This window comes from Marmota marmota, unplaced genomic scaffold, assembly GCF_001458135.2.
Source record: "Marmota marmota marmota unplaced genomic scaffold, marMar, whole genome shotgun sequence".
In the NCBI taxonomy this organism is placed as follows: Eukaryota; Metazoa; Chordata; class Mammalia; order Rodentia; family Sciuridae; genus Marmota; species Marmota marmota.
In genome coordinates, this window is record NW_026000082.1 from 19,652,265 (window position 1) to 19,664,143 (window position 11,879).

At 36.4% G+C, this 11,879-nt stretch overlaps 1 protein-coding gene across 1 annotated transcript in view; it reads left to right on the forward strand.

Annotated features, from left to right (window-relative positions):
* The window catches only part of LOC107141827 (dual specificity testis-specific protein kinase 2-like), a 62,604-nt gene that overhangs the window by 34,793 nt on the left and 15,932 nt on the right, over nucleotides 1-11,879 (forward strand). The gene's annotated exons all lie outside the window — the stretch shown is intronic.

An 11,879-nucleotide genomic window follows, 5' to 3' on the forward strand; every position in this document is an offset into this window, starting at 1 on the left:
TTTTTTTTTTTTTTTTGCATGTGCATGTCCGGATGTTCCAGCACCATTTTTTTTTTAAAATATTTATTTTTATTTATTTATTTTTAGTTATTGGCGGACACAACATCTTTGTTTGTATGTGGTGCTGAGGATCGAACCCAGGCCGCACGCATGCCAGGCAAGCGCGCTACTGCTTGAGCCACATCCCCAGCCCCCAGCACCATTTTTTAAAAAAATATTTTTTTTAGTTGTAGATGGACACAGTAGTAGATTAGTAGATTGGTAGGTATTAAAGAGTTTTTTTTAAGTTTCTCTTGATTTAATGAACTAGTTGTAGATGGACACAGTAGTAGATTAGTAGATTGGTAGGTATTTAAGAGTTTTTTTTTTTAAGTTTCTCTTGATTTAATGAACTATAAGAATCCTAATTTAAAAGCTTAATTAAAGTAATTAATTGTATGTTCTTATATACCCCCACTATGAAAAGCTCTTAAGAACCTTACCTAAGTGAGGAATGGTGGCAAGTACCTGTAGTCCCAGCTATTCATGAGGCTGACAGAATTGCTTGAGAACAGTCTGGACAATTGAATGAGACCCTGACTCAAAACAAAACAACAACAACAAACCTTGCCTGAAGAAGGCTAAGGCAGGAAGATTGCAAGTTTGAGGCCAGCCTCAGCAACTTAGTGAGGCCCTAAGCGACTTAGTAAAACTCTGTCTCAAAACTTTTAAAAGGCTGAGGATATAACTCAATCTTAAAGTGCCCCTAGGTTCAATCCCTAGTACAAAAAAAAAAAAAAAAAAACAACCCATCAAACAAACAAACCCCAAACAAGCAAACATAAATGAAACAAACAGCTTGCCCCAAACCACCACTCTCCACAAATAGCTAGTATTCTTACTTTCTTGTATCCTTACAGTTTCTTTATGACTATACAATCAAATACAGTTCCTTATTTCTCTCTTTTTTAAAAAAAACATAATAATAAACTGGGGGATGGGAATAGGAAAGACAGTAGAATGAATCAGACATAACTTTCCTATGTTCATATATGAATACAACACCAGTGAAACTCCACATTATGTACAACCAGAAGAGTGGGATCCTAATTAGAATAAGTTATACTCTATGTATATATAATATATCAAAATACACTCTACTGTCATACATATCTAAAAAGAATAAATAAAATTAAAAAAAAATAATGAAGCATATCATACATGGCACTCTGAACCTTGCTTTCTCTCTTTCTTTGTTTTTTTTTTTTTTTTTCCCAAGAGGAGAGGATAGTACCTAGGGCCTTATAAGCTAGGTAAGTAGTGTTCTACTGAATTACACCCTCAACCCCATATCTTGCCTTATCAACTTTTTATCTGGGACATCTTTCTTTCTTTTTTTGTTGTTACTGGGGATTGAACCCATGGACACATCCCCAGGCATTTTTTAATATTTTATTTAGAGACAGGGTCTTGCTAAGTTGCTAAGGCTAGCTTTGAACTCACGATCCTCCTGTCTCAGCCTCTGGGGCCACTGGGATTATAAGCATGCACCACCAAGCCTGGCTGGGAGGTCTTTCCATATAGTATTTAAGAATTTCCTCAATCCTTTATATATTTGCAAAGTATCACATTGTATTGATGTTTGAAGCCAACCTGGGCAATTTTGTAAGACTCTGTCTCAAAATATAAGTGAAATAAAAAGGGCTAGGATGTAGCTCAGTGGTAGAATGCCCTTTGGTTCAATCCTAGTACTAAAGAAGGAAAAAGAATGAAAGAAACCTCAGTAAGTTAGACTCTGATAAAATGATTCTTCCTGAAGTCAGGCCTTGTTAACAACAAATGAACCTCACACATGATAAGCAAGCATTGTACCACTGAGCTATAAACACAGCCCTATTCATTATTTCTAATGGCATGTTTGGAAATAGCCCAAATATTCACAAGGAATCACTGAAACATCAATACAATGTGATACTTTGCAAATATATAAAGGATTATAATTTTTATGATTTTATTTTGAGACAGGTTCTCACTTAGTTGCTTAGGGCCTTGCTAAGTTGCTGAGATTGGCCTAGAACTTGTGATCCTCTTGCCTCAACTGCCTGAGCTGCTGGGATTACAGGCATGTGCCACACACCTGGCTTTTTTTAATAGAATTTACTGTGATTAATTTGTGTGTGTAGGTGGTTCTAGGGATTGAACTCATAGATGAGCTACATCCCCAGCCCTTAATATTTTTTAATTTGAGACAGAGTTTTCCCAGATTGCCAAGGCTGGTCTCAAACTTGGGATCCTCATGCCTCAGCCTCCTGCCTTCCCCATGCCTGGGATTATAGGCATGTGTTACTGTGCCTGGCCTCACCCAGATTAATTTTATACTGTAAGTATATAACTAGTTATAAGGTAGAGGCTGAATTTCCACTTCCCCCTTGATATTTTTTTCTAAATTGGCAATACCATGTCTGGAAATGCCAAGTTGTAAGGAACAGTAAATTTATAAACTACAAGAGCCTAATATTTGCCATCTTCTTTGTACTGAAAAATTGACTTATGTGTTATGCTTTTGCTATTTAGTACATGTACAGTTTGTCATGAGAACTTTAACTCTGCAGCAGTATCAACAGTTGTGTTTTTATTTTTAGCAAGTGAATGTTATTTTGTTCTGGGATGTTTTATTTTTTTGCTTAGGAAGGTGAGGGTGAAGGTTATATATTATTGGGCAGCTTTGGGAATTTAGATGCTGAGTTTCAAAATACTAGTGTTGTTGCAGTGACTTGGTGTCCCAATTATACAAAACCTTTTTTTTTTTTAAATGGGGTTTCTCTATGTTGTCCAGACTAGTGTACAACTCTGGGGTCAAGTAGTCCTGCCTCAGCCATCAAAGTAGCTGGTACTATAAGGCATGCACTATCACACCCAAGCGTAATCAATATTTTTTTAATCTTTCAAATTGTAACTTGTGAAATTTGCAAGAAAGTGAATCTTTTTCTTTTAAATGTGATCTTTTTTGCAGCCTGAGTCTATAAAGGATTTTTCTTTAATTGTCTGTTTTATTATATAGTTGTATTTGTGCTTCTCTATATGTCTCCTTTTGATAAACACTGTGTGCTACTGTTATAATAAGAGGCAGTGCTTTTGTATGTTTTAATAACCAATGTAGCTGGGTGCAGTGGCACATGCCTGTAATCCCAGTGGTTCAGGAGGCTGAGGCAGGAGGATTGCGAGTTCAGAGCCAGCCTCAGCAACAGTGAGGTCCTAAGCAACTCAGTGAAACCTTGTGTCTAAATAAAATACAAAAAAAAGAGCGGTAGGGCTGGGGATGTGGCTCAAGCGGTAGCGCGCTCGCCTGGCATGCGTGCAGCCCGGGTTCGATCCTCAGCACCACATACAAAAACAAAAGATGTTGTGTCCGCCGAAAACTGAAAAATAAATATTAAAAATTTCTCTCTCTCTCTCTTCAAAAAAAAAAATTAAAAAAAAAAAAAAAAGAGCAGGAGATGTGGCTCAGTGGTCAAGTGCCCTTCAGTACAATCCCTGGTACCTGCCCCCCATTCCTCCCCCTGCAAAAAAAAAAAAATGTACGATGGCTAATCCGTACATATTCTATAAAGAGAGTAAAAGGAGAAAGCATATTGCCCCCCATTCCTCCCCCGCCCCTGCAAAAAAAAAAAAATGTACGATGGCTAATCCGTACATATTCTACAAGGAGAGTAAAAGGAGAAAGCATATTAGACATTTCTGACACACTGGTTTTCAGAAGGTTTGCTTTGATTGAGATGTCTAAGTATACCAAGGCTAAGTGTGAAATAAAGTGGTAAGTTGTAGGATTGATCAGAACCATCCCCAACACCCAGAACATCCATGAGTAACACTAGTGTGTGTACATGTGCCTTTTTTTGTGCATTAAAGCAACTATTTCAGAGTTGAACTGCTCCAAGAATGGAAAGGAAGAACAAGTGTTGAGAAAAATTCTTAATTCTACAATTAATACTGGCATAAAAACAGTATTATTTATGAATAACATAAGATTTAAAAATATATTTTTTAGATGTTAAATGAACTTTTATTTTATTCATTTATTTATATGTGGAACTGAGACTCAAACCCAGTGCCTCACACATGCTAGGCAAGCATTCTACTACTGAGCCCCAACCCTAGTCCCTAATACACATTTTTAATCACTAAAACTCAAAATGTTTTGAATGTGAGAAACAGTCAAGGGAAATATTATGGACACAGAAGACTAGAGCAGCAAGGATTGAACCTTGAGAAATACTTCTATTTGGAGGAGGGTGTGGAGAAGAGGGAAAAAAAAATAGCTAGAGAGATAAGCAGAAGTCAGAAATAGATTCCTAAAGATCAGAGAAGTTGCCATATCTATCATAAATTTGATGGGGTTAAAGCCACTTTTGTATTTGTTTGTTTGTTTATTTTATTATGCAAATAATGTTTAATAATTAAAAATGAAAAGAAGAATCATTTAATGTAATAGCAAAAAGGTTTAACCCTGAATAGAACATATCCAAGAATAGAAATTAACCAAAATTCTGATATAGAATTTCTAAATTGTATATATTTTTCTTTTAAAAAATGGAATACAGTGACAAAATTAGAGAAATAAATATAGAACCAAGGAATAACAAATTTTGGAGTGAAAATATATTAAGCACTAAGTAAATATGAGAACTGGACAACATATAGCACAAAAGTACAAAGCAGCAGATAATGTAAAACAGATTAAGTGAATTAATGGTGCAGGACAGAGAAGGATGGGGAATGTATCCAAGATTTCAAGTGATGTGGTAACAATTCTAAACATTATTTTCTACAAACTACAATACAACCATCAGTAATAACTTCAATAACAATCATAACATTGACAATAAAATAATGATAATTCTGGTGGCCATAACAAATCAACTTTTAGGGTGAAATGGCGCAGATGTAAAATGCTGGAAAAATACAGCAGGTAAAACAATGATGAGACTTAAAGAATTCCAAAGTCCTCATGTTTTTTGGAAGACAGATTAAGAATATAAATATAGATTTTAGAAAAATTGAATGTGCACATTCAATGGCAATGATATATATGCTAAATAATTGAGAAATGTGTAATCTCTAAACCAGTGAAAGTCAGTGGTAAGAAGAAAGGATTAATAATTTTAATTTTTTAAAAAATATTTTTTAGCTACACATGGACACAATATCTTTATTTTGTTTATTCATTTTTTATGTGGTGCTGAGGATCGAACTTAGTGCCTCACATGTGCGAGGCAAGGCCTCTGCCACTGAGCCACAACCCCAGCCCCAATAATTTTTTAAAAAAACAAACATGTAAAATGAGAGGAAAAAAGGTGATATAATAAAGTTAAACAAGTGAGATGAATACATAAAATTTAAGTAATTAAATATACAAGCTCAAGTCGATCAATGATCACTGTAAATATAAATGGAGCAAATTTACAGGTAAAATTCAAAGAATGTAATAGGAAATTTAAAAACAGCAACAGAAGCATCCAAAAAGTGAAATATATGGATTTTGTTGCTCTGTTTGTTAAAAATACATTTATGTTCATTTACACAAGCTCCTTTCAAAATGTAAGAACATAGAAAGTTTGAAAGCTAGTTGATGGAGAAAATCTATCAAGCAAATACCAAATACTTTTGAAGTTACTCATTTTATCCAGAATTATGCTTTATTATTTCCAAAAATTGTTGTTATTAACTTTTATCTAGCAAATACCAAATAAAAGTTAATAATAACAATTTTTAGAAATAATAAATCATAATTCTGGATAAAATGAGTAACTTCAAAGGTGAAAGTAAAGAAGCTATAGATTGTTATATTTACCTAATATATAAGGTAAAAGTTCATAGACTTATAGGGAGAAATTAAAAATACTCAACCATAGTAGGAGATTTTAACCTCCCCCAAAGCTGCCAAAAGTAGAATGACACAATCGAAAAACTGTAAACCAAAGGAGATATGTTCATCCTGAAAACATTAATAAAATAGAATATTTACAGAATTGATTATGTATTAGGCTCAATGTCAAGTCTCAATAATTTCAAAGAAATAATCAAATATAGCCTACATACTCTGAATATGGGTTTTTTTTTTTTTTTAGCAGCACAATTTACAGTAGCTAAACTGGAACCAACCTAGATGCCATTCAGTAGATGAATGGATTAAAAAAAAGTGGCAAAAATATACAATGGAATATTACTCAGCAATAAAAGAGAATAAAATCATGGCATTTGCAGGTAAATAGATGGAGTTAGAGAAGATATGAAGTTAGCCAGTCCCAAATAACCAAATGCCAAATGTTTTCTTTAATGTAAGGAGGCTGATTCATAGTGGGATGGGGGAGGGAGAATGGGAGGAATAGAGGAACTTTAGATAGAGCAGAGGGGTTGGAGGGGAAGGGAGGGGGCATGGGGTTAGAAATGATGGTGGAATGTGATGATCATTATTATCCAAAGTACATGTATGAAGATACGAATTGGTGTGAATATTCTTTGTATACAACCAGGGTTATGAAAAATTGTGCTCTATATGTGTAATAAGAATTGTAATGCATTCTGTTGACATATATAAATTTTTTAAAAAAGAAAGCCACTATTCTATTTAAAGGAGTTCAGCATTGAATAGCTTGGGAGGAAGAAGATGGTAACAGTCTAGTGGTTCTTGGAGTTCTGCACTTTAGATATGGCCTTTCAAAGATGCTGCTTGCTAAATTTCCTATTGTTTTCCCTGTTGCATTTATTTGGGTTTTGCAACACCCTTGAAACATAAGGGTTTCAGGGAGGAAGCTTTTCTGGAAAGGTTCAGTGTTTTGGGGTGTGTGAATTGAATTGCCGTGTTTAAGTGAGATTTTCTAGCTAAGGATGGAGCTCAGTGGTAGAGCACTTGTCTATTCCTATTTGAGTAAAGACTTTTGTAGATGCCTCTAGTGGGCTAAGCTCAGCACTAAGTGACATCAAGAGATTTATTTATCAGGCAGCAAATTTTACTGTGTGCAGCACTTCCATAAAGAATTATCTCCCAAGAATCCTTCACCTTATTGTTTATTAAACTGGAATAATAAAAAGTTGTATGTTAACCTTGGATTCACTCAGAATACTTAGAAGTATTTCTGTAAATGATATATATAAAGACACATGAACTACAAAACTACAAAAAGATGATTCTAGAGTGTATTATTTTGCATTGAGGTTGCTTGCTTGGTTGATTGCTTGTCCTTTATGATCTCAAAGCAGTCAGCTGATACTTGTATTCTAGCATGTAATAAACACTGCAATTATTTCTCTTATTCATTATTTACTTCATAGATATTTAGTTAATGCTCATTGGAGTAAGATATTGAGCTCTAGTTGCTTGGAATAGAAAAATAAATAAGATAAAGTCCTGCTCTGAAAGAGTTCCTTGGTTAGGGTGGAAAACAGGAAATTCTTTTAAAATGTAGTATCCGCTAAAACAGTATGTTTGGTAATGGCTTGAAATTGCACAATGCACAGTTGGTAAGTGTGTGAAAATATGCATGGGATGCTAGGTAATGTAGTAGTAAGCACTCGTACAAAACTTTGTTTGAAGAGATTAGAGAAGGGTGTCCAGAGAAAATTACCCTTGCATTTTCTTTTTTTTTAAATTTTATTTTATTTTTTAGTTTTTAGCGGACACAACATGTTTGTTTGTATGTGGTGTTAAGGATCAAACCCCGGCTGCACGCATGCCAGGCGAACGCGCTACCGCTTGAGCCACATCCCCAGCCCCACCCTTGCATTTTCTTGAAGAATAAGAGAAAGTTTGTCAGGCAGACCAAGCAGGGAAAGGATATATTATGCAGATGTAAAAGCATGCGTAAAGGCACAAAGGAGTAAGGACTAGGAATGGTGAGAAATTGTATTTGGTTCAAACTTGGTGTGCATGTAAAGGAGTGACAGACCTGTGATGAATCTAGAAAGGTAGGTCGGGTCCCAAAGATAAATATTTTTTCTTGATCAGAGTCACTTGGAGATTTTATTATTTTTTTCCTTCCTCAAATTAGCTTTTGGTTTGTTGAACCTTTTGGTTTGTTGAACCTTTTGGTTTGTTGAATCATCTTTGTTTTCTAGTTTATAATTTTGCTTTTATCTTTCTTAGTATACATTCTTTAAGTTTGCTTCCTTGTTTTTTTTTTTTAGCATTGTAGTTGACCTTTAACCCCTCTGATTCTAATCTTTTGCAAATGAGTTAATATTGTCTTTGGCAGTATGTTACAGAAACATGAACACAGCTGTTTATTCAAATAAGATATATATTTCTTTCTGGTACTGGGAATTGAACCCAAAGGCAAGTTACCACTTAGCTACACGCCTAACTCTTTTTTAGATTTTATTTTGAGACAGGATCTTGCTTAATTGCTGAGGCTGGTCTCAAACTTGAAACCCTCCTGCCTCAGACTCCAAATTCCTGGGATTACAGGCCTGCCCCACTGTTCCTGACTAGAGATTAATTTTTCTTAGAAATCTTAGAAAAAATATTCCTGTGTTGTATATTTTTAAAATGTTTTGTTGTTGTTGTTCTAGATGGGCATAATACCTTTATTTTAATTATTTTTATGTGGTGCTAAGGATTAAGCCCAGTGCCTCATATGTACAAGGCAGGTGCTCTACAGCTGAGCTACAAGCCCAGCTCCTGCTGTGTAGCTTTTTAAGGAAGTCATGTACAATCTAAACTGCTGCTGCTTGTGTGTGTGTGTGTGTGTGTGTGTGTGAGAGAGAGAGAGAAAGAGAGAGAGAGAGGAGAGAGAGAGGGAGGGAGAGAGATACTGAGGATTGAACCAAGGGGTGCCCTTTAAAATTTTTTTTTTAAAAATATATGTATTTTTTAGTTGTAGATGGGCACAATACCTTTATTTTATTTATTTATCTTTATGTGGTGCTGAGGATCGAACCCATGGCTTCATATGTGCTAGGCAAGGGCTCTACCACTGAGCTATAACCATAGCCTGAAGAGTGTCCTTTTTATTTTTATTTTGAGATAGGGTCTCACTAAGTTTCCCAGGATAACCTCAAATTTGTAATCTTCCAGCCTTAGCTTCCCTGGTAGCTGGGATTACAGGCATGCATCACTGTGCCCAGTATTTACCTCTTCTATCTTTAGTGTGTGGCCTTTGTCCTTTTGGGTATAAGATGCATTAGTTCATTTTTCATTCCTATAACAAAATACCTGAGGCAGGCCAGTTTATAGAGATTTATTTGGCTCATGGTTCAAGGGCATAGCACTAGCATCAATATGGTTCTGGTAAAGGATCACAGCAAATGGTATTATAATGGCAGGAGTGTGGGAGGGAGAAAGAAAGCACATAACCAGATAGGAAATCAGAGAATGATTCACAGATAAGGTTCTTTTCTGTACCAGGGATTGAACCCAGGGGCACTTAACCACTGAGCCATATCTCCACCCCTTTTTATTTTTATTTATTTATTTATTTTTGTGGTGCTGGGGATTGAATCTAGGGCCTTTGGTGTATGAGGTAAGTATTCTACTAACTGAGCTATATCCCCTGCTCCTTTATTTTTTATTTTGAGACAGGATCTCACTAAGTTGTCCAGGGTCTTGCTAAGTTGCTGAGACTGGCTTTGAACTTGCAATCCTCCTGCCTCAGCCTCTTGAGCCTCTGAGATTACAGCATCTTTACAGATCAGGTTTAGTCTTTTATAGCAACTTGCTGTGTGTGTGCGTGGTACTGGGGATTTAACCCAGTGGGTGCTCCACCATTGAGTTACACTCCCTACCCCTTTTATTTTTGAGATAGGGTATTGCTAAGTTGCTCATGCTGGCCTTGAACTTGTGATCCTCCTGGAGTTGCTGGGACTATGGAGGAGCTCAACTATGAGAGAATTAATTCAGGAGTCCTCTGAGAGCTATTAATAGTTATCCTTTCTGAAGGCATGCCCCCAGTGACTTAAATACCTCCCACTAGGCCACGCCTTTTAAAGTTCCCACTATGTCCCATATCACCACACTGGGGATCAATCCCCAAACACATGAATCCTTGGAGATCAAACCATATCCAAACCATAGCACAAGATACTACTCCTAATGCAGACATCATGAATCTTTGCTTTAGGCTATAAAAAAAAGGAAGGATAAAGGACAATTTCATTGGAAAACAATGGCATTCTCAGAAGCCTCACATAGCAATTCCTATTTGGAGCTTCTCTACTAGAACTATGCTACATGGGCTCTCTTGGCTGCAAGGAAGATTAATAGATTATTTTTTATTGTTTTGGGAGTTACCTGATGTGATGTGAACACAATTGGATTTAAAAAAAATTATTTTTTAGTTGTAGTTGGACACGGTACCTTTATTTTACTCATTTATATTTATGTGGTGCTGAGGATCAAACCCAGGGCCTCGCACTTGCTAGGCGAGCGCTCTACCACTGAGTCAAAACCCTAGTCCCACAAATTGGATGTTTTGACTGAGCAACTTGAGGTTTGATCAGTTAAGAAAGAAAGAAATAGTTGTTGGGTAGATAATTAGCATTGCCTATTCTGCTTTTTTTTTTAATGGATAGGTTCAACTGGGCACTGTAGTTCATGCTTGTAATTCCACTAGGGAGGCTGAGGCAGGAGGATTGCAAGTTTGAAGCTAGCCTCAGAACTCAGCAAAGCCCTAAGCAACTTAGTGAGACCCTGTCTTAAAAAAATAAATTAATAAAAAGGGTTGGATGTAACTCAGTGGTAGGTTCAATCCCTAGTATCACCCGCCAAAAAAAAAGATGGGTTCAAGGGCTATAAACTACTTCTTTTTTAAATAAAATTTTAAGATTTTTTTTGGTAGTTGTAAACGGACAGTACGCCTTTCTTTTATTTGTTTATTTTTTAAAAAAAATACCTTTATTTTATTCATTCACTTTTTTTATGTGGTGCTGAGGATCGAACCCAGGGTCTCCCACATGCGGGGCAAGTGCTCTACTGCTGAGCCACAACCCCAGCCCTTATTTGTTTATTTTTATGTGTTGCTGAGGATCAAACCCAGTGCCTCACACATGCTAGGCAAGCACTCTGTCACTGAGCTACAGCCCAGTCCCATAAACTACTTCTTAAGGACCATGTTAGTTCTAATGTTTTGCTGTATGTGCTTTGTCAATCAATTCTAAATATTTTGTAATTTGTTGTATATATATATATTTTAAACCTAAGAGGTTTTTGTGATGTGGTCTTGCTGTGCTGCTCAGGTTGCCCTCAATCCTCCCCTAGGTTCAAGTGATCCTCCTGTCTCAGCCTCCCAAGTATGTGGGACCACAGGTACACACCATTGCACTCACCTACCCATGAGTTATTTCTTTTTTTTTGGTGTGGGGGTGGGGGTGGAGCGCATAGCAGGGATTGATATCAGGGGAATTTGACCACTGAGCCACATCCCCAGCCCTATTTTGTTTTTTATTTATAGACAAGGTCTCACTGAGTTGCTTAGCACCTGGCCTTTGGTGAACCTGGCTTTGAATTCGTGATCCTTCTTGCCTCAGCCTCCTGAGCCACTGGGATTATAGGTGTACACCACCACACCTTGCCCCACAAGTTATTTAATAGTATATTTTTAGTCTCCATTCTACAAATAGGTAAATTTATTTTCAGTTATTTTTTTTTCCCCTTGGTGGTGTTGAGGATCAAACCCAGGGTCTTGCATATCTAGACAGACAGTTTTCTTTTTGATTGTTTTTTTGTTTTTGTTTAATTTTATTTCATGGTGTTCTGGGTATGTGGTTCTTGAGCTACTTTGATAACTTTGAGGTTTCATGTTTTTTTTTTTTTTTTTAATGTGTGTGTGTGTTAGTGGGTATTGAACCCAGGGAATCAGTGAGCCACCTCACCTCCCCAGCTCCACCCCCCCCCCCCCATCCCCCAT